Below are 24,441 nucleotides of genomic sequence, written 5' to 3' on the forward strand. Positions count from 1 at the left end.
GGCTTCCTTGGGGATTCTTCATAACCATCCAGAGGCTTCTATTTAGGAATTAAACAAGCCATCTCAGGAATATTTTCATTGGAAAAAATTTCAGACGCACTCATTAACCAGAAACGGTTGGCTGAGACACATGGTGTTTCACAGTAGAGTTGAACCTGAAAACACGCATGAATTACCACTGAATAAAGTATGGTTGAATAAAAGTATATTTTCCATGTTATAAATTTGACTGCTTTCTTGAAGGAGAATGGTAACATTGCAATGACACCACGTTCTGCTAAGCCAGGTTTCTAAAAGAGAAACAGACAGACAGCTTAGAGAGCTCTTCCACCTGCTGACTCACTCCCCAAATCCCTTCAATAGTCACAGATGGGTCAGGCTAAAACTAGGATTTCAGAATTCTACTTGGGTCTTCTATGTAGGTGGCAGGGGCCCAAGAACTTGAGCCATCATCTACTGGCATTTAGTTAATCAGACATAATAAGTACATCAAACCTAATCTTATTATCTTAATATATAATCAGCTTACTAGTAAATTTTCCCATAAAAAAGAAACTGAAAATTATAATTACTTTAAATTATGACATGATTGATTTTCCTGCAGTTGTCTTAAAGTCATAAGAAAAGAGATGAAACAATTTTTTTCATCTTTGAAAAGTTATCAGATTGCAGGACATATAACTGACATTAGCCAGCCATTTGCCTCAATAAAAACAGGAGTATATATATTTATCTCTCTATCCTTCTATATAAATGATTCACTCACTTTGTCCTGTATCTCTAAAGAAAACCTAGGGACTTATGAGAAAAGCAAACCTGAATCTATTATATCTCAAACACTGACTATAACTCTTGTGCTAAACAGGTGGTTCACCCCAGTGCAAATAAATCTGAACAAATATTTCCTGGTGACATAAAAGATCTGGGGTCATAAATGTGGCTGTTTAATGAAAGGCACGCCAGATGGAGCTGTAAAAGGGTGACTGTTATGATCAATTTATTATGTAAGAAGGAAGTTTAAAGAAGGAAGTTTAGCCTATTGGATGATACTTTTTTTGATGAGAGGCAGAAAAAGTGTGTGTGTGTGTGTGTGTGTGTGTGTGTGTGTGTGTGTGTGTGTGTGTGTGTGTGACAGAGAGAGAGAGACAGAGAGAGAGAGAGATTGAGATCCCATTTGCTATTTCATTTCCCAAATTCCTGAAACAGACTTTGGCTGAGACCGGAGCTGGGAGCTCGGAATGAAAGCCAGGTTTCCCATGCAGGTGGCAGAAACTCAAATACTGCAGATAGATATCACAGCTTCTTCCCAGGATCCATATTAGCACAAAGGTAAGGTAATGATTGGAGTTAGGCACTATGAAATGTGTCTTAATCATTACGCTTTCCTGGCCCAAAGGGTTCACTTTTTCTTAGGTGTTATACACCATACTGCAAGTCGGACAACCACGTTCTCCCCTAGAGACCTCTTAGGGCTATTTACTCATGTTCAGTCATTTGGAACAAAGGCTTTCCTTCTTTCATATACACTTTAAAGTTACAGACATTAAGTTAGTTTCTGATGCATCATTATATGCCTCTTTGAGGTTCTTGCTTGTATAAAGAATAGAAGCATGCTAGTTATGAATAATGGATGCACAAATGTTTTCAGCTTTGTTTGATATGTGTTCAGAATTGTTTTCAGGAATTGTACATTATCTTAATGGTTTTCACATTTCACTCTAATATGGGACATTTTAAGACATTTAGGTGTGAAATTTTAGTTCCAGTTTTGTGTTTTCTTTCTTCTTGGGGCATGAAGCTCTCTGACAAATAAATGACTAAGCTTAAGGCAGCTGTAATCTGATTTCCTGCATCACTGCAACAGCTGGCCCATTGTGTGACATGTGGATTAGCTCACGCATTATATTTTCCTTTAAACAAATTAAAGCTGCTTTTAAAATATCTTAGTATTCCATTCACATCACATTACTTGCAATAGAAATCTCACAGCAGCAGTAGAAAACACTCAGATCATTTATTCATGAAGTTGTATCATGGGGTTGAGCCCTCAGTTCCTGCTGATGAGAATTTTTAATCTAACCCTGTTGTTTCTTACACATGAAATTTCCTAGATTCTACTGAATTTTTAAAGGAAAAACAGAAAACACAAAATTCATTGAATTAATATGTTTCTCTCTTTCTAACATATCTGTCTACTTATTTTCCCTTAGAAAGAAACATGATTTGGGGTTTTTTATTCTGCAGCTTTTTGAAAACCCTAAACTTTACTATCTCTTAATGATCTTGTACTCACACCTTTGAGTATATATTTTCAGTCCAGACCTGTTTTTCCAAATGTACCTATTAATTTGCAACAGCATTTTTATTGCATGGCTACGTTTCTCAAATGCAAACTAGAGGTAAATATTTCTTTTCAATTGATTACTTCTCCATTTGAATTTAAGCAGCATTTGGACAACCAGGTCATTCCTTCCCTAAAAACATTCTCTCTAGGTTATTTTCTCCCCAGACTCTTGAGCAATCTTCATGACTTTGAATAGATTCCATATCATAGCAGTTTCTCAATTTGCTTCTCTGGTCTCAATCTGGTGCTGAGTTCCAGAATTATCTACTCACTTGCTTTCTTGATTTTGCCACTGTGGTGATTAATGGCTAAGTGGAAGCACAGGTTCTTAGGGCTTACCTTGAGCCACTCCCCTCCCAGCTTTCTCAGTCTTGATAAATTAGCACCATTTACACTCGTTTCCACTCCAAAACTCAAGAATTATCCCACTTCCAATTCATTAGCTGTGGCTGACTCCCTTACAAGTCTCTTATGTTGAACTTTTACCACTTTCTCCTCAACAATCCCCCACCACTTTAAAATTATGGAGTGATCTCTTAATTGGCTTAGTTTTTCTGGGTTTGCTGAACTAAGCCCATTTTCTGTTGAGCCAGGTGCTATTAGTTTTCTGCTGATTACTTAATTTATTTGCAGAATGAAACTCCATTTTTTTACCTCCTCATCCTGGCGTCGAGGACTTAGAGGATTTTAACCTGTTATGCTCATGAGAAAAACTTGAAAGAAACTGGTGTTAAACCCCCAGAATCTTTATGTTGATTGCTTTGAAGTACGCCTAGTCTTGGGTATTTTCTCAAGCGCTCCAAAATGTATAACCATGGTTGAAAACATTGGCTGTAAGATCGATCATCTTGCTACCTCTAAATGCACATCCATGTCTCCTCAGCGTCCCAATTTCTTTCCTAAAGTCCTGATTTAAATGGTGTCAAACACACTGATTCCTCTCCCGCCCTGAGAACATTTACTGAATCCCGAGGTTGTCATTAGGCTGGCTCCTTCTTGTCATCTGTTTTTTTTTTCCCAGCTCAATTGCCACTTTCTTACAGGAGGCTTCTTTAATCACTCAAACTTTCTATCACCCACCAGCGTTTTCTTTGTGGAAGTTCCTTATTCTTAGTTCATTTTTGCTTGACTCTCTGAAACTTAAATTTAATGAAAGCAGATATCAACTTCAGACTTAATCATGTTAGGTTCACATAAAAAAATTTGATGAGTAGACAAACTGCTCCTAGTACTTACAGAAGATATGAAAGAATGTTTGAATTTACACTGTCTTGAAAATTTAGATTATTTCAGTTTGCCTAACAAACAAGAATTTTTAAAACTATTGTGCAGTCTTAGGTTTTGTCCAGGGGAAAGGGAAGAGGTGTTACTGTGAACTTTTTTAATCAGCAGGGATCACGACATTCTGTGATCTATACTGTTGAACTTTACACTTTCCTCCACCATTTGGTTAATGATAGCCAAATGATCAAGGCAGGCTCCTGGATCAGTGTGTTTGGATGCCTTATGGATACATGTTTCAGAATGGAGGACATCAGCAGATTGAGTCTCAGTGCTCTCCAGCCTTCAGAACTCAGTCCAGGACGCAAAAAAAAGAAAAAAAAAATCTGTGTATCTTCCTACCTACCTACCCATCATCTATCTGTCTATGTATCTACCACAGAATAATTAAAATAGATCAACTGAGTGTACGTTCCTGGAATCAGCATTTTTTTTCTTAGATTGCTGAAGTGCTGTGCAGCATTCAATTACTATGTTAAATATGGTACAACTGGTAGGATACATTCATGCCAAGGGATAACCTTTGCTTACAAAAGAATATTTAATTTTTAACCTTCAGACATGATGACCTCATTACCTTAGCTTACATAGTCACAAATGCTGTTAGAGCTGTCAGTTTTCACAAAAAATAAACAGGTAATTTTATTTTTTGAGAGGTAATAGGAACTTTAAAAAAGTCAATGAAGCTAGAGAAACATACAACACATGCAACAAGGTTTTGTTGGCTCAGCCACCCGGCCACATGAAGGCATGCTGAAGCAATGTGGAAACCAACCTCAGGCACAGAGTCCTGCAATGACCACCTGCTCTGCTGTTTACCAGCTCTGTGACCCTGGGCAAGTTCTAGAGACTTCTCAGCGTCATCTACTGTTAATGTTAATGTTAATGTTAATGATGACCATTTCTTGCTCAACTGTTACAGTACACACGGGCCAATGCATAAAAAGAACTAGACATTCATGGTGACCTTCCCTGGCTCCCCTGCATTTGTCTCTCTAAATTAAAGGTTTATTCATTAGTAGGAAAATGCCTGGCACACAGCAAATGCTAGGGAAGGGTTTGAAATGTCTATCATGAGTCACAGATTTTTGACATGGACATATTTTACTAGAAGCCCTAAACACAATTATCTTAACATTTGATTCTAAATATCTCTCCCTCCCTACACTTTAAGAGAGCATGGACCACTTCTATGGCTCTGGAAGGAAACCATGCCAGAAAAATTGGGGAGTGAAAGGTCTGCAACCATGCTGGTTACATTTTTGTTTGTTTGTCTGTTTGTTTTTCATGCTAGTTACTTTTTCAATGAGTATCAATGGGCATTCCAAGAAGAAGTGCAGATGGCCTTTCAGGCTTTCCTGATGGAGACATTTCCTGAAAGGAACTGTCATTTTATTAAAGATGGTTCTTCTACCTAGGCTTTTGTGTTTCCTCTAAGAATTAAGTGAACTATCCACTTGTTATTTGCAGCTACGTGATAATCCCACTATGGGGAGGATGGACAATGAGCAAAAGGCTCATCCTTGTTTCTCCTGTGAGAACTCTTGACCTCTCTAGTCTGACAGTTAGCAAGTATCTTGGGTCATTTTCACCACTTTGACTGTTTCAAACTACAAGGGTCTTAGGTTGGCATTGTGGCACAGTGGGTTAAGGCACTGCTATATACCAATATACCACTTGGGAGCATTGGTTTGAGTCTTGGCTGCTCTACTTCTGGTCAAGTTTCCTGTTAATGTGCCTATGAAGGTAGTAGGAGATGACTCAAGTACTTGAGATCCTACCTACCCTATAAAAGACCAAGATGGACTTCTGGACTAGTGATTTTAGCCTACTTCCCTGCTATCCGGTAATTTGGGGAATGCACCAGTGGATTGATGATGTATCTGTGTGTTACTCTGCCTTTCCAATAAATAAATAAAACTATCAAAAACCCTACAAATTTGAATTTTTTTTCTCTCTCAGTATTTTACAAATAAATATTTGGGGGAGTACTCATTTATTTCTTCTTTTCCTAGTGAGTCTTTGTTTATTAACGAATAGGCTCATGTAGAATATTTTGTTTATCTTAATCATATGGTAAGAGCAAATTAAATAACACTAATGGATTTCTCACACATTCTAACGGATGTTCAAAAAAAGCAAATGTATGAAATCGTTCTGAATTTGATACCACTTAGTAAAGATAGTCTTTATTAGGCTTTGATATCAGTTGGACATAGCTAATAAGCATAAGAACATCTAAAATACAAATGGTAAGCACAAACTCTATTTGTTGCTAGTCAGTGAGGAGGTGCTGTTAAAGGCCTGGAAAGGCAGGTTGCTCCTGATCTTAAATGCTGTGATACAGTTAGAAATATCAGATTTAATGGAGGAAAGAAATCAACAGTTTTTCAGTTCTGCCTCTCTGCTGGTTGGCTACGGTCATACAATCCTTCCTGCAGAGTCACAGTTTTTGAAAAGTACCACCATGCTCCTAAATCTGAATTGTGAAGTACACGAATTTGGTTTGTGTTATAGAAAAAATAATTTAAAATAAAGGAAGAAAACAAACTCCTTACTCAAGACTCCCATTTCCTCTTTTATCTGCCACAATTTAACATTGGTCCTGATATACTGCTCAAATCATTGCATTGATTTTGTTAATAACAGCCTGATGGTGAATTTGATGTCTCTTCATCTACTCCAGTTTCTTTTGAGTGTTGGCCTTGGCAAGCTTCTATTTGCTAAGCTGCTATCTTAATTACCTTCATCTACTGCCTTAATTTGAACCTTGCTGTGTACAACAACTTCCAAATCACCACTTCCAGATCCATAGCTTCTTTCCCTGGAGCTCTAGAAATGCTTTTCACTTGTCTATAGGCAACATTCACTTAACATATTCCACAAGCAACTCACAGCATCATATTCTAAGTTGAACTGTGTCATCCACTGTAAGCTTAACTCCTTTTTCTTTCTGTTACTTCAGGATACTATATTTCACCCAATTCTTTTTCCTTTTTAAAAATATTCTTATTTATTTTTTGAAAAGTAGAGTTACTGAGTGGATAAGGGGCAAAGAGCTAGAGATCTTGCACGCATTGGCTTGCAATGTGTGGCTGGTTGGCTCAGGACACAGGAGCTCCATCAGGGTCTCCCACATGAGGGGAAGGAGCCTAAACACTTTGGCTCCATTGCTTTCCAGATCATTAGTGAAGAGTTTCATCAGAAGTGGAGCAGCTGGGACACACATCAACACCCATACAGGATGCTATGCCACTGTTTTACACATTCTATGAGGTAAGAATCCAGCAGTCAGCTTTTTCTTTTCATTCTATTGTACTACTGTATTTTCTTATTTAATTAAATAAAACATCCTGACAAGTCTGCTTTAAACTTATCTTTCCCAACATTCTTCTTCTTAGTTCTATTCTGTTTTAAAGCTTATATCCATCTATATCATTTCTTATTTGGATTTCTATAATGGCAAACTGATCTTCTGTGTAATGTTAACTCTCTGATGTACTGTTCTCCCCTTCGTAGAATACACAACATCGGTGTGATCTAACTTCATTTTGTGTTACTTTTCTGCTCAAAGAACTCCAAGTTCCCTTGCTGTCTTTAGGATAAAGCTCGTTCCTTACTGGGTTCTCGAGCATTTGCCCTCAAAGTGGTCTCACTGAAGTTTACCCTGACGCAAGTTTTGCTTTCTATTCCTTAGCAAGCTCTCAAGTCTTTCACAGCCTCCTTCCTTCTCCAACTAGATAAACCGCATTCATCTTTCAAGAGCCAACTCAACAGAAATTTCTTATGTTAAGCATACTATGTGTCAGAGGTATTTAGATACTATGTTGTGCTCTCATAGGGAAGAGGCAATTCGTGTTACAGTCATGGAAATGCCTTCTAGAATCTGAACAACTAAGTCCTTATCTTGGCTCTACTGCTTCACAACCATAAACCACTGGAAAAAATGCCTCAAGTCTCTGATCCAATACAATGTTAATTCCAATAGTAGTTAACATTACATGAAATACTGAATATAAAACTTGGGGGAGGAGATTTGGCCTGGTGGTTGATATATATATATATGCCACATTGTAAATCTAGGGTTAAAATCCTGACTCTGTCAACTGACTCCAGATTCCTGCTAATACAGATCCTGGGAGGTAGTGGTAATAGCTCAAGTAATTGAATTTCTGTCACTCATATGGGACCTGGATGGAATTTCTGACTCCTGGCTTTGGTCTGGCCCAGCCCCATCTATCATTAGCATTTAGGGAAGGAGCCAGCAGTTCAGAGCTCTTTGCCTCTCAAATAAAATATTCATAAATTTTAAATTAAATTTTAAAAGGCCAATAAGCACAGTAACAATGGAATTATGGCAAGCACCAAATAAATGACAGCTATTGTTACATTTTCATGGCATTTAACCTGACAAACAGTTTGGTAGTATGTTTCTAGAATGATTTTAATTATTCATTTCGGTGTCTGTTTTGTTCAAAGGCCTACAGGAATTATTTTCCCTGCGCCCTTAGAGTTTGTTACATGACAGGTAATCAATGAATTTTTAATTAATTGAAACAATTGATCCTTGGTGTTTACCTTATTTTTTCCATAAATCTACCACTAATGATTGACTAGTTTGTCCTTAATATATCCTCATGAAGCAAGTAGATAAAGGGCTCAGTTATAATTAGATTTTATTTTTTTTAAGATTTATTTTTATTATTTTTTTATTGGAAAGGTGGATATACAGAGAGGAGAGACAGAGAGGAAGATCTTCCGTCCGATGATTCACTCCCCAAGTGAACGCAACGGGTCGATACTATGCCGATCCGAAGCCAGGAGCCTCTTCCGGGTCTCCCACGCAGGTGCAGGTTCCCAAAGCTTTGGGCCGTCCTCGACTGCTTTCCCAGGCCACAGGCAGGGAGCTGGAAGGGAAGCAGGGCTGCCGGGATTAGAACCGGCGCCCATATGGGATCCCGGGCGTGCAAGGCGAGGACCTTTAACCACTTGCGCCACCGCGCCGGGCTCTATAATTAGATTTTATACGTGGAGTTACAGAAGAAGGTGAGAGGGTCACTCCTTGCTGTCAAACTGTATCAGCACCAAGGGGTGTGGAGGCTGGTCACTTGATGATGCCTTAAAGACACTGATGTGGGGAAGCATGCTCTGCGGGTCTTACTAGAGTATATTTGAAAGTTCTGAGGCATTGTTGGCTTCATTGCATCAAGACAGAGAAAATCTTTTAAAGGTCTGTTTGTTGGCAATGTCCACCTTAATGCCTCCACAGACCAACTTTCTGCAAAGGTTGATCAGGAGAGCTGTCTGTCCTGCTCTGCTTTCCAACTTGTGATGAGGCACTCGATATCCACTGTTCACCTACATGATCCGGCTGCCATGTCTTTTGTGTGTATCTGTGCATGTGTTTCCACTACATGAGTATAAGGAACTGAGGAGGGCCAGATCTAATAAATGCACGTCAAGGTCTGACCTACATCTTTGATTTTCCCTATGGCCAGGGTCTGAGTTCAGCATCCTAGTAAGGGAGTCTTCCAAGAAACCTCCCCTGCAATGACCTCAGACTTGACTGTTGTATGTGCAGCCAATGCAAGGTCAGGTTAGGTCCGTCACCTGCACCAGCCAATGCACATACTGGTGGATGCAGCTGCTAAGTCAGATCTACCCACAGCCCCATCTCTCACATGAACTGATGGGTGCTTCAGCCTAGCCCAGCCCAGCTTGCCACAGGTCCAGGCTTCATGCACACCGGTGGGTGTAGAAGGTTAGTGTGGATGAGCCCACAAATCCCCCACCAGGCCTGCCCCAGCTCAAGTTTTAGCATGTGCCACCATGTGCTGCAGCCTAGCCTGGTCTGTCCCACATCCCACTGGCTCTTGAAGACATTCATGAGTCACATGGCTTAGCTCAGTCTGCTCTGCCTCCAGTCCTGGTCCACACATATGCTGACAGGTGCTGATATCTTGTCCAGCATGGTTTGTCCTTAGCCCTGGCTCTCATGCTCACCAGGGGGAGGTGAAGTCTGGCAGGGGAGTGCTCATAGTTTCCTACTACACCCATTCCCAGACCTGGATTTTGCACTTGTCAGGTGTACTGCAGTTTAGTCTGACATGACTGGAACTACGCTCAATACAATCATAGTGGGTGATCTTAGTAACACTTTAACATCAATAGACAAATAAAAAAAGCACAGAAACTCAGCAAAGAAACAACAGAACTCACTCAAACTCTAGAGCAAATGGGCTTAGTTGATATCTATCAAACCTTTCATCCTACAGACAGAGAATACACTTTTTTTTTCATCAGTACATGGAACCTTCTCCAGAACTGACCATGTTGTAGGCCACAAAACAAGCCTCAGCAAATTTTAAAAAATCAAATTTGTACCATGCATATTCTCAGACCATCATGGAGTGAAGTTAGAGACCAAAAAGTCAAAACACCCAGGAAGACTTGCGAACGTATGCAGACTGAATAATATGTTAGTAAATGAGCAATGGATTAGAGAGAAAATCAAAGGGGAAATGTTAAAAAAATGTTTGAAACAACTAAAGGCATTAACACAACATATCAAAATTTATGGGACGGGCCCGGCACGGTGGCGTAGTGGTTAAGGTCCTTGCCTTACATGCCTGGGATCCCATATGGGTGCCGGTTCTATCCTGGCAGCCCTGCTTCCCTTCCAGCTCCCTGCCTGTGGCCTGGGAAAGCAGCAGAAGACGGCCCAAAGCTTTGGGAACCTGCACCCGCGTGGGAGACCTGGAAGAGGCTCCTGGCTTCGGATCGGCATAGTATCGAGCCGTTGCGCTCACTTGGGGAGTGAATCATCGGACGGAAGATCTTCCTCTCTGTCTCTCCTCTCTGTATATCCGCCTTTCCAATAAAAAAATAATAAAAATAAATCTTTTAAAAAAAAACTTATGGGACACAATCAAGGCAATGTTAAGAGGAAAGTTCATATCAATCAATGCTTATGTTAAGAAATTGGAAAGGCATCAGGTAAATTAGCTAACCTTACAGTTGAAGGAACTAGAAAAACAGCAGCAAAGCAACCCAAGATCAGTAGAAAAAAATAAATCATCAAAATAAATGAGGAAATAAACCAAATAGAGACCAAGAGAACAGTACACAACATCAATGAATCAATGAGCTGGTTCTCTGAGAAGATCAACAAAATAGAGTCCCCATTAGCCCAACTAATAAAAAAAGAGGGAGAAAATACACAGAAGTAGCATAAGAGACAAGAAAGGAGCTATAACAACAGACACATAGAAAATACAAAGAATGATCAGGAACTATTACAAGCAAATATATGCAAACAAATCAGAAGACCTAGAAGAGATGGACAGATGTTTGGACATATGCAATCCACCAAAATTGAATCAAGAAGCAATTAGAAATCTAAACAGACCAACAAAATGCACAAAGATTGAATCAGTAATTAAAGCCCTCCCAACCAAGAAAAGTCCTCGATCAGGTGGCTTCACTGCTGAATTCTACCAAATATTTCAAGAGGAACTAACCCCAATCCTACACAACCTTGTGTAAACAATGCAAAGAGAGGCAATCCTTCCAATTCTTTCTATGGAGCTAATATCACCTTAGCACCAAAGCCAGATAAACAGCAGAATAAGTGAACTAGAGACCAATATCCTTGATGAACATAGATGCAAAGATCCTCAATAAAATACTAGCCTTGAACATGCTGGGATCCCACATGAGCGTCGGTTCTAATCCTGGCAGCTCCACTTCCACCCAGCTCCCTGCTTGTGGCCTGGGAAAGCAGTTGAACATAGCCCAAAGTCTTGGGACTCTGCACCTGTGTGGAAGACCTGGAAGAAGTTCCTGGATCCTGGCTTCGGATTGGCATAGCACTGGCTGTTGCGGTCACTTGGGGAGTGAATCACCGGGCGAAAGATCTTTCTCTCTGTCTCTCCTCCTCTCTGTATATCTGACTTTGCAATAAAAATAAATAAAATCTTTAAAAAAAATACTAGCCAACAGGATCCAACAACACATCAGGCCGATCATTCACACAGACCAGGGGGACTCATCCCAGGCATGCAAGGATAATTAAACATTTGCAAATCCAAAATGTGATACATCACATCAACAAATTTAAAAGTAGAAACCATATGATTCTCTCAATATATGCAGAGAAGGCATTTGATAAAATCCAACACCACATCATGCTGAAAACCCTAAGCAAGATGGGCATAGAAGGAACATTCTACAACACAATCAAAGCAATTTATGAAAAACCCAATGCCAGCATTATACTAAATGGAGAAAAATTGGAAATGTTCAGTTCCACTAAAATTTGGAACAAGACAGGGATGTCCACTGTCACCACTACTATTCAATATAGTATTGGAAGTCCTTGCCAGAAATCTTACACAAGAAAAAAGAATTAAAGGAATCCAAATTGGAAAGGAGGAAATGAAATGATCTCTATTTGCAGATGACATGATTCTCTACAAAGGGGGAACCATAAGACTCAGTCAAGAGATTATTGGAACTCATAAGAGACTTTTGCAGGGTAGCAGGATACAAAACCAATGAACATAAGTCAATGGCAATTATAATAATAATTCCAAGGCTGAGAGAGAATTGTAAGTACAATCACCTTTAAAATAGAGGAGAGGAATCTTAAATACATGGGATTAAGCTGACTAAATATGTGGAATATCTCTATGATGAAAATTATAAAACATTTAAAAAGGAAATAGAAGAAGACTTTGAAAAACGGAGAAACAGAGAATCTAGATGGCGGAATAGGATAAGGACACGATTAAATGGATGGAGAAACATTCAATCAGGATGAAGCTGAGAGGGCACATTCCAGGAAATAGGAGAGGACAGAACAATAGCAGAGGGGTACCAAGAGACTGACAGACACAGGAAAACACCAGGCACAATGGTGTGGTGATACTGCAGTGAATTCAGCAAACAGGGATCTGAACTCCACCAGCAGCTGGAACTCCACCAGCAACCAGGTTCCCAACCAGGAGACTTTCACTAGGAACTTGGGTGGTGAATCCATACAAAGAACTGTCCATCCTGCTGGTCTGTTTCATTTGAACAGGAGCAGAGACAGAGCAGCAGATTCCAGACAGTGCAAGAACAGGGTGGATTTCACAGCGCAGTGAGCCCCATAGAGCCAAATTGGCCCCATTTTGTTTAAGGAGGCAAAGGCAAGGGAAAGGACTTAGCATGCGCTGAGCTGGGAGTGAACTCATTTTTCACTCAGTGAAATGCAGCAATGGGATATAAATTCCACCCAAGAAAGGTTTGGGTAACTCTCAGACCTGACGGCCAGCAGATCAAGAACTCTAGTAGAGGCACATCAGGCGCCATTTTGTACACTGTGGCAAAAGCCTTAGGACTGCAGGGGACAACAGTGAACTGTGCATGTGCTGGTCTCGCGAGAACTCATTGAGTTCAGCCAATTGCACTGGTCCTGCAGGAAAACAGTACCAACTGTGGCATCGTACAGGTCAAGATAGGTCTCTGTGGCACCCAGACCTAACGTCCAACAGGTGCCAGCAAGATCTGCAGAACCAAGAACCTAGCTATATAGGACACCTGGTGTCTCCCTACTCCAGGGACCTGCTCCAACCAGAAGTAGGAGAAAGGATGCAGAGACAACAGTGAAACCTCAGCACGACAACACAGGAGGTGGAGAATGGTGAGCCAGGAGTTGGGGTACGGAGTTCTTTGTAGAAATCTACCATAAGAATCCAGACCTGGAACTTGCTGGAGGGAGTAGAAAATTGGCTGCAAAGAGCTGTATACCAATGGCAATATGTAAAATCAAACTGTAGACTTGTGGGTGACACAGCTTAGAGACCTGCCCCAAGGAGAAAACTCTGCTAGCCACAGGTACAATGATCAAGAGCAAAAGAAGACACAAAAGCAAAATGAATATTACTGAAGACTCCTCTGTAAAGGAGCAAAATCCAATGCCAGCCTCAGAGTTCACTGAGGAAGACATCGAGAAAATGGGGGACACAGCATTCAGAAAACTCATTATAAAACTTCTGATCAACAAAGAGATTAACATACAAGAGATCAACATACAAAAGTTCAAAGAATATAAGGAATATTTTACACAAGCAATAGCAGCAATAAAGCAAATCAAGACTGATATATCAGAAATTAAGAATACAGTAGAGCAAATTAAGAGTACAGTGGAGAGTCTCCAAAATAGAATGAAGCAAGCATAAAAAAGAATCTCAGGATTGGAAGATATTTCCTGTCACCAGGGGAAAGCAAACAAAATCTTGGAAGCAGACCTGGGTCTGACCAAGAAAAGTATTCAAGAATTGAAAGACACTATTGAGAGGCCAAATATAAGAGTTATGGGAGTCCCAGGAGGTACAGAAGGAGAAGCTGAGTTTGCAAATGTATTTAATGTAATGAAATAATCAGAGAAAATGTCCCTAATCTGGAGAAAGTATTGAGAAACAACATCCAGGAGGGGCACAGAACTTCCAACAGGCTTGACCAAAAGCGATCTTCACCACAACATATGATTATCAAGCTCTCTTCAATTGAACATAAGGAAAAGATACTTAAATGTGCACATGAAAAAAAATCAAGTGACATATAAAGGAATGCCAATTAAGCTCACCGGAGATCTCTCACAGGAAACTCTACAGGCCAGAAGAGAATGGAGTGACATATTCTAGATTTTAAAAGAAAAAAATTGTCAGCCTAGGATAACATACTCAGCAAAACTTTCTTTTGTCTTTGAAAATGAAATAAAATGCTTCCACCCTCAAGAATAGTTAAAAGAATTTGCCTCTTCCAAATCTACCTTACAAATGATACTTCAAGATGTTCTCTTGACAGAGAAGAGGAATAGCACCCAACAAAACCAAAGGCAAATGGGAAGAACATCCCAGTAAAATGACAACAGAAGACTAAACCAAGGAACAACCCATTACCAAAATGACAGGGCCAAATTATCACCCATACTTATTTACCCTGAAAGTAATTGGCTTAAGTTCAATCAAATGTTACAGATTGGTATGCTGGAATAAAAAGCAAAACCCATCTACTTCTTGTCTAGAGACACATTTCACCAACGAAAATCAGCAGACGCTATATCTCATGGATTTTGATGTTTTTGTTTTTGTTAGTTTCATCTCTTCAAAACACTTTCTTCTGATTAAATGATTCAATAACTCATAGATCACACAGTAGCATCATTTTCTTCAAGAACATTCTTGATTTTCTTTTTCATTTCTTCAGTGACACATTAATTGGTCAGTAGCATGTTATTTCACTTCATGGTGTGGTTAATTTCTCTTTTCTCCATGATGTTCATTTTGTTTTGTGGATTTCATTTAAGGGGATGTATAGTAGCTGTGTAATGGAGACTGTCATATCTAATCATGTTATTTAACTTCATAGCATTGTAAATTTCTATTTTTATTCCTATTGTTGATTTTGTATTGTGGCTTTTCATTTAAACGGAAGTACAGTAATTGTGAAATGGAGAGTAATATATCCAGATGTGAGGATACAATGTAGTATGCATCTCTACTTCCAGAAAAGGATGAACTTACAATGAACCTGCTTACTATATCTTGACAATAGGATGCTGGACTCTCCGCCATTGTCCATGCCCACAATGATGAACATACGACTCTGAATGAAGAAATGTATGTTAGCAATGCTATAGGGGAACTAAGTGGAAGGGGAGGAGTTGGAGAAGGGATAAGGAAAATCTCAGGGGCCTATGGAACTATATCATAAAATAATAATAACAAAAAAATTTAAAAAAAGAGAACTGGAGAAATTTACCATGTTGCTGGATTGGCAGGTTCAACATCATCAAAATGTCCGTATTACCAAAAGTAATAAACAGATTCAATGCAATCCCAATCAAAATCCCCACAACATTCTTTTCAGAAATAGAAAAGAAGATACAAAACACTACAGAACACTAATGGCCAAAACTATCCTGGAAAATAGAAATCAAGCTGGAGGAATTACAATTCCAGATGTCAAGACATACTACAGAGCAGTGGTCATCAAAACAGTGGTACTGGTACAGAAACAGAGAAGATCAATGGAACAGAATAGAAACACCAGAAGGGAGCCCACACAAGTATAGTCAACTAATCTTAGACAAGAAAACTGAACACAGGCTTTTCAAAGCCTGGTCTCTTCAACAAATGCTGTTGGGATAAGTGGATAGCAGCTTGCAGGATTAAGAAGCAAAACCCACACATGTCACATTATACGAAAATCAGCTCTAAATGGATCAAGGACCTAAATCTATACCCAGAAACCATCAAACTATTAAAGAAAAACATAGGAAGTACACTCCAATATGTAGGAACCAGGAAAAACTTCTTAGAAAAGATGCCAAATGCAAAGGCAATCAAAGCCAAAATGAACAAATGGGACTACATCAAACTAAAAAGCTTCTGTACAGCAAAGGGAACAACAAAGTGAAGAAGCAAGCAACCAAAGGGGAGAAAACTTTTGCACACTACGCAAGTGATAGGGGACTGATATCCAGGATTTACAAAGAGCTTCAAAAACCCCGGCACAGCAAAAACAAAAAACAAAACAAAACAAAACAAAAGCCCTGTAACAACATGTGCAAAGGAAATGAAAAGACATTTTTCCAAAGAACAAATTCACATGGCTAACAGACATATGGAAAGATGCTCAGGCTTCTTAACCATCAGAGAGATACAAATGAAAACCATCTTGAGGTACCACCTAACTCCAGTGAGTCTGGCCTACATTTAGAACTCAACCAACACCTGCTGGTATGGGTGTGGGGAGAAAGGCATCCTCCTTCACTGCTGGTGGGATTGTACAACCATTGTGGAAATCAGTATGGAGACTGCTTGCAGAATTACAAATAAATCTGCCATATGACCCAGCTAAACTGCTCCTAGGAATATACCCAATAGAAACAAAACCTGCATATGAGAAGGGGATATATAATCCTGTATTTGCAGCAGCATAATCCACAATAGCAAAGACATGGAAATAATCCATATGTGTATCCAAAGAAGAGTGGTTAAAGAAATTATGGTATATCTACTCTATGGAATATTATTCAGCTATAAAGAAGAATGAAATTATACTATTTATAAGTAGGTGGTCCCAACTAGAGATCATTATGCTCAGTGAAATGAGTCAATCAGAAAAGAACAAATTCCATATGTTCTCTTTTATAAAAAGAAATCAGCATGAAAAATGTAACTTCAATAATCCAATCCATACTGGTCTTTTTTTTTTTTTTTTTTGGCTGCATCCCATGTGCTTTGTTGTTTTTTATTTGTTTCATTTATTACAAATACTTTCTTTTCTCTGTTGAATTTATTGCTGGCTCATGGATTACGTGGTGGAATCATTTTTTCCAAGAGACTTTTATATTTCCTTTTTGTCACTCATGTGCTGGTTACTCAGTGGTGCGTTTTTTCATGGTGCCGTAATTTGTTGTTGTTGTCATTGTTGTTGTTGAGGCTGTTATTCTACCTCATATCAGTTGTTGCTCTTGTTTCATGGCTTCTCAATTACAGAAATGTATAATGATGGAGTACTGGGGTCTACCATATCCAATGTGGGGATATAATGCAACATGCATCCATACTTTCAGATGAGAGATGGATTCCTAATGAAACTGTTGGACACGTGTAGACAACGGGATGCTGGACTGTCTGACATTGTCTATACCGGCAATGTTGGGGCCGACTTAAATAAGAGACTGATGCAATTATGATTCCTTATGAAGGACTATACCACTGTAGTAAAATGGGGAAAATCTGTTAGGGCGTGAGAGTTTGGGGGGAAATTCCAGTCTATACAAAAATTGTACCATATATATATATAGGGTTAGGGTTGGAGTTATATATATGTATAGCTCATTTCTATCTTGATTTTGAGAAGGATTAGCTGAACCATCAATATGTTCTGTTTGGTTGACAGGATCAGTTTGCTTCCTATACAAAGAGACATTTTTGGTGAATCTGGCAACTTGGTTAAATAGATTAGGGGAGATTCTGCTGTAGTGTCATGCCCAAGGATATGTAAAAACAGAAAATTCATTTAAATATGATATTATAGGTTTTTGGCTCAGTATTTTCAGGGCGTGACTTTCCATTTTTGCATAAAGCATTTACTATTTCATGGTTTACTCTAATTGTCCATTGATGCATCTTCTAACTTGAATCAGGGACAACAATGATGGCTATTCATTCATAGAATGGAATAGTTGATAGCTGGCAAATTTTTACAGCATGGAAAGTACTAGCATGGAACAAGGACATATGAGCTGTAGGCATTGCTGTACTATTACTTTTACCTGTATATTTGTATCAGACACAATACCTTTGGGTCCTGCAAGAGCTACCCTGAAGACTGTGAGAGGAAAATGGGAAATGAGTTGCCTGTTTTTCCTTAAAAGTCTCTTTTGCAAATGATTGTTATCCTCTCCCATTTTTATTACAGTGCCTTGAAGATTGTTTTTATTTCAGGGTAGACATAATCAATTTAAGATATTCAGAATTAAGCAAATCTAAGCTCTTGGAAGATCTCCTTGAGTTCTCTGTGCCCGGAGAAGGCTTAACTAAATTGTCTGATCATGTAAAACAATCTGTCTCATGAATCAAACACAAGGAAGTTTTGAGCTAGCAACACTCTGGTGATCCTCCAGTCTCAGAGCTGTTCCATGTATCAAACACAAGAAAGTGCCGAGCTAACAACACTTCAGTGATATCCCACAGTCTGAGCTGAACCATAGCAGAGTAAACTAATTGTGTGGAAAGAAGAGAATCCAACCCCAGACAATTCTGCGGTTCCAGAATAATCTTGTATTAGAGTCAGTCTTCCCTTCCATGGAGATTTAGAATGCTTGTTTGAACACTGACTATACAAGCAAGGAGATATGTTTAATGAGTAAGGTGTTGGATAGATTCTTAAACATGAGCACTCTTACAGAGAGCATCTCAAAGTCACTAACATCCTCTTTTAAGCCATTTAGTGTAGACTGCTCATGCTAAAGCTGTGGCTAATAAGAGACTTGTCATAAAATGCATTAAGGATTATGGGAATTCATGAACAAAATGCTGTGCTTTGTGTGTCATCAGATATTGCTGCATGCATTTTAAATAAGACAGCTTTGTTAAATTACACTGAAATGTTATTTTTGTTCTCTTAAGAGCTGATGTGAAATTTTTGCATGCTTTAAGACTTTCTAAACATAAACGGCATACTAAATGCAAAGATTTAAGGCTTCCTTGCTTCCCCCCCCCTTTTTAGTGGCTTTCACTCTTCACATTTAATTATGAACTTCATTTTTGCAGAAAACTAGTGACCTTTCTGTGTCTGTAAGCCACATTTTAATATAGAAATACTTATGAATTTAAAAATGGAATTGCCCTTTTCAGTATGCTAGTAATGGGCAAAAGTCTCATTAAATATAAACTCCATGACGTATCTCATTCAGCACCCAGTGCAGTGGCTGACACACAGTAGGAGCTCAATGGTTAAGAAATGAGAATTGAATGTTCTATATTTAGTTCAGAGAATGTGTAAACCATTTTTAAAGCAAGAGAGATTTACCAAGACAAACTCACTTTGAGAAGACAACAAAACAGAAATTTTGGAAATATACCGACAATAACAAATGACTTATTCATAGTAAATATCTGCAATCACATAAACACAATGTCAGTAAACACCTGAATAAATGGTATCATCTATCCTTGGAGCAAAAAACTTACTTTAATTAAGGAACACTACTAAATCCATGTCACTTTGCTTTCTGGTATTTTCTGAATTATGAGCAGAAATAACCTTATCTTCTTCCCAGTGATTGGACAAAAAGTAGGAAAACATGTTATTGTTTGCTCAGCAGCTCTCATCACTCCCCAGGCTGTCCTTGGTAGTGCTAGGGAAATGCAAGAAATGACTAATACAAATTCAGGTGCTCTCAATTATTCACCAGCTCATTATCCAGCAAGTGGGATGCTTCTGATTTCCCTTTACCTGCTTTTCTCCAGCATACTTTTGTTGAAAGAAAAAATGTATAGACTTTAAACTCACATCTCTATAGTTCCTTATTGGTTGGCAGCTATAAGTGAAACTGATGCAATTACTGCAGAGAAAAACAGAGACAGAATGATTTGTCTGCTAGCTCAATCTATAAATGGCCACATCACCTTGGACTCCAGACCAAATCTAGAAGCCATAAACTCAATCCAGGTTACCCATGTGGGTAGCAGAAACCCATCGACTTGAGCCATTATTGTTGCTTCCCAGGGTATGCATGAAGAGAGAATTGGGAGCAGATCAGAACTCAAACACAGGCTCTCCAAATTCTAGTGTCCCGACTGGCAGCTTAACTACTACACCTGTTAGCAGCTTTAATCAAATGCTTGACATAATTTATTGCTATAATGTGGCTAGTGTTTTATTTGTGGATTGAAATTATTTCTAGCAATCACTCAGATTACTTTTAAAATCCTAGCAACAAGCCACAATCCTATTATACTGAAAATATTTTAAGTAGTGAGACATTGCACTATTATTTTAAAATCTAAATGCCTAAACAATTATTAGTAATGAAACACGGACTAAGGTATTAATGGTTTACATCTGTGGAGCACACTATTTTAGCAATACAGTTAACTATAATCAGAAGTTTAAGGTTCTGGTATCCTTCAACAAACTTTTAATACGCAGGTATGGAGTGCAAGATTTGGGATAGGAAAATAAAGATGAATTAAACAGTTCTTTCCTGCAGTAGGTCGCAGTCTCCTGGGAGAGCCCAGCAACGAAATAAATAATCATAAAACAATATAATAAGTGAAACTAGCCAGATACATAAAGTCAAATGCTGTATGATATCACCTACATGAGGAATCTAAAAAAGTCAAACTCATAGAAGCCAAGAGTAGAAAGGTGGTGGAGAGAGGCAGGCTGGGTGGTAAGGAGAGGTGGATCAAAGTCTATAAACTTTCAGCCAGAAGATAAACAAGCTTTGGGTAGTGACAGATGTATCAAATAATTTCATACAGTGCATATGCATATCAATGGCTACATTATGTACCTTGAGTGTATTCAATCTTTGTCAATCAACTTTTTAAACAAAGATTTGTTTATTTATTTAAAAACTAGAGTTACAGGGGCATGGGGGAAGAGATAGAGAGATCTTTCATGTGCTTTTTCATTCCATAAATGCCCACGATGAGTGGTAATGGGCCAGGCCATAGCCAGAAGCCAGGAGCTTCTTTCCGTCTCTAGGTGGGTGCAGGAGCTCAAGGACTTGGGTTAACTTCTACTCTTTTCCCAGGCATTTTATCAGGGAGCTGGATTGGATGTAGAGCATCTGGGGCTTGAATTGGCAACCACAGGAGATGCAAGCATTGCATGCAGCCTGTTATGCCACTACACTGGCCTCCAATCATACATATTTAAATTTTGAAAATGTGGTAGGTGGGGATTGGTGATGTGGTGTAGTAGGTTAAGTGTCTGCCTGTGGCACCAGCACCCTTGGGCATGCCAGTGGCTTCACTTCCAATCCAGCTCCATGCTGGTGGCCTGGGAAGGCAGCAGAGGAGAACCTAAATCTTGGGCCCTTGTACCACATGGGAGACCCAGAGGAAGATACTGGCTTTTGGGTTTGGATTGGTTGAGCTCTCATCTTTAATGCCCTTTAGGGAGTGAATCAGCAGATGGAGGATCTCACTCTCACTCTCTGCTTCTCCTTCTGTTTCTGTAACTCTGCCTTTCAAATAAAGGTAAACAAATCTTAAAACTAATGTCGTAAGTGCCATGGTCAACACTGTAAAAAGGATTTTTGTAAGAGTATTTCAGAAAGTTTATGGAAAACAGAATTAGAAGGTTTAATTTGTTGCAAACATAAATTCGTTTGTTCATTTATTAAATTCAGTTATATTTTTTCATAATGCGCATTTTCTATGAGCTTGTTGAAGACTCTTTGTAACACTGGAATGCTTAGACATGTTGGTCCCCTAAGGAGACAGGGAAACCTTTCCAAACATTAAGGCAACTGTGCTGGAATCAGGGATGAGCAGATTCAGCCAGAAGACGACGGGTAACTTTCCGGCAAAGAATGCAGATGAGTGAGTTTGTTTCTACTTTAGCACATTGGAAGCAAGTTTTATTAATAAAAACTTGAATCATTGTGTCTCATGCATGCAGACCCATCTATGGGCATGATGTGTGCAGCAAAGAAAGGAAGGTCCCTGTTCCTACAGAGCTTTCATTTAGCAGAGGGCAGTGAGCAAGCCAACAAATGACTTCCAATTGTGATAGACTCTATGCAGAAAACAACAAAGGTTCATGAGACAGTGTCAGGGACATATGGGAAGGACTAGCATCTTTAGACAGTAGCTTGGTGAAGGCCTCTTTAGAGGTGAGATTGAGCTCTATCCAGAGCCACAGGACAATTCCAGGCCTATGCAGAGGACCAGCGGCTGTGCAGGTTTTTCTGTTTTTGTTATTAGACTACAATCTTGTCTTTTTTTAAAACTAATTTTATTTGTTTAAAAAGAGACAGAGATTGAGAGAGTACACCATCCCCTAGCTTACCCCAAAATGCTTATAATAGTTGGGGTTGGGCAAGGGCTGGAGCCTGAGTCAGGTATTCAAGTACTTGAGCCATCACCACTGTTTCCAAGGTTCTGCTTAGAAAAGAGCTGGAATTAGGTACTGTATCCAGGTGTCAAAGTGAAGTACTTCAAAGTGGAACATGGACTTCTGAACTGCTAGGCTAACCAGTTGTCCCACCAAGGCTTGGCAGTAGGGGGTCAACCTGGCTGCTCAGCAGCCTGGGAGATGAGCAGCTTGAAGAACAGTGAAGAGAGACAACAAAGGTGGGATTGAAGCTGGAGGACAGAGCATGAGGTTAGTCTTGCGGGGTCCTACAATCCAAGGTAAGGGCTTGGGTTTCATAAGAAATTAATCATTGTAGAAATGTAAGTTGAATTATGCTCTAAAAAGTTCCCAATAGCTTTTATGTGGGAAATAAAATATGGGAAGGGGCAGAAAGGAGAAGCTATAACCCCTTATAGAAAACTAAAGATGGTGTTTTGAATATTTTTTGTAAAGTGGAAACAAGTGGATTCCCAGTAGATATTTGGAAACTTTTAACAACTATTTCAGGGAACAGTTCTATAAGACCTGATATATAATTATCTTTCTGTTATATAGAGTACATTTAAACATCAGTTGATGTTGCAGAAGTTAAAATTTAGCCTTGAATCCATGGTCATTATTATGAGTAGGATAACACAATCTTTCTTCTAAATAATGATGACAACAATGGCCTGAACAAATATTCAGAAAACACAGAGAGAGGAAAACTTAATAGTTAAACAGCCTCCTCAGAAACTGCCAAAGTCAACAGAAATTTTTCAAACTAGAATTGAACTTTCACTTGAACTTCACTCCCAGCAGCAAGACAAATATTGAAAACTATTTCTTGAGTTAAGTGGGTCTCATTCAGAAGACAAAGCAGATGGCACAAGCTGCTTAGGACATATGACTTGGAGTGATGGCTGCTTCTAAAAGCAAACGGTCACTAAGCTTGGGTTTTATCAGGCATTTTGATAATCACCTTGAAACAACAGGCATTCCTTGCATACTGCATCCTAAGCAATTCCAAATACAGTCCTGAGTTGCTCAAGTATGGGAATGCTCTCTAAGAAATGCTTCCTTAGGTGACTGGACATGGGCAAGCAAGTGCACTTAGACAAACCTAGATGGCACTAGGTGATATTGAGTTTTTCAGCTCAATTATAAGAATATGGGATCACTGCCATATGAGTGATCCCTGGTAGACCAAAATGTTATTATGTGGTGCATGCAACTGTAATCAAATGGATTGTCTTGAAATTCTGAGCAACATTACATGAGCAATAGACCCTGGGGAGTAAGTGCTCCCAGAAGCTTCTTAACATCTGTGATGGTTAATTTTATGGTGTCCACTTAACTGGATTAATGAATACTTACATATTTGAAAAGGGATTATTCTGGGTGTATCTGTGAGGGAGTTCCCAAATGAGATTGACATGTGAATGTGAGTGCCCTAGTGGGAAGGTCAGGGATCCATATGAACTGGTATTACTGGGGGCCAGGGGTCTGCAGAGTCTAAATGAGAAGGTCATTTAGAAATTCAGAAGACTCACACATAGGAAGAGAGAGAGGAAGAGAAAGCGAGAGAGAGAGAGAGAGAGAGAGAGAGAGAGAGAGAGAACATGAAGACACATTTGACTCCATCAAGGATGTCCGTTTCTGGCCTCTACATGCCATGACTACACCTGTAGCAACCATGCTGGCAGTCAGGATATTTCAGCCTTGGACTGAGACTCCTGGACTCGGACTGACCACACCACCAACACTGCAGGCTCTCCAGCCTGCAGACAAGCTTCGTGGAACTGCTCCACTACCACAACGACTCAAGCCAAATGCCTAATAAATTCTCCTATTAATTCTGTAGCGCTAGAGAACCATGACTAATTAAAACATCCCATAGTAATGTGCCATTTCAAAAGGACAAAGTTTTCCAATGTGACTTAAACACAACTTGAACTATTCAGAGTTTTTTGTTGGAAGAAAAACATTACATTTTTCTTGATGATTTGAAATCTATGCATTAATTCAAACTCCAAACACTGAAATCTGCTTCCAAGTTGGGAACTTTCTCATCGTAAACACTGTAGATTTTATAGCTCTCTTTATACTTACTTGAGAAAACTAATGTCTTTCAATAGCTAACTGATATTTATTTTATAGATGAAACAGAACAGAAATAAGGTAAA

General features: G+C 39.2%; 1 protein-coding gene and 1 long non-coding RNA gene across 2 annotated transcripts in view; both read right to left on the minus strand.

Moving 5' to 3' along the window:
• KCNB2 (potassium voltage-gated channel subfamily B member 2) overlaps positions 1–24,441 on the minus strand; it is a 379,889-nt gene that overhangs the window by 132,395 nt on the left and 223,053 nt on the right. The window lies entirely within an intron of this gene.
• On the minus strand, positions 804–16,201 carry LOC121166510. Its single transcript, XR_005885427.1, has 3 exons — positions 16,081–16,201; positions 6,976–6,978; positions 804–816 (listed from the first exon to the last, which is right to left on the minus strand). It is a non-coding gene; the product is annotated as an uncharacterized LOC121166510 (long non-coding RNA).

This window comes from Ochotona curzoniae, unplaced genomic scaffold, assembly GCF_017591425.1.
Source record: "Ochotona curzoniae isolate NIBS_2020 unplaced genomic scaffold, NIBS_Ocur_1.0 contig_1071, whole genome shotgun sequence".
Lineage (NCBI taxonomy): Eukaryota > Metazoa > Chordata > Mammalia > Lagomorpha > Ochotonidae > Ochotona > Ochotona curzoniae.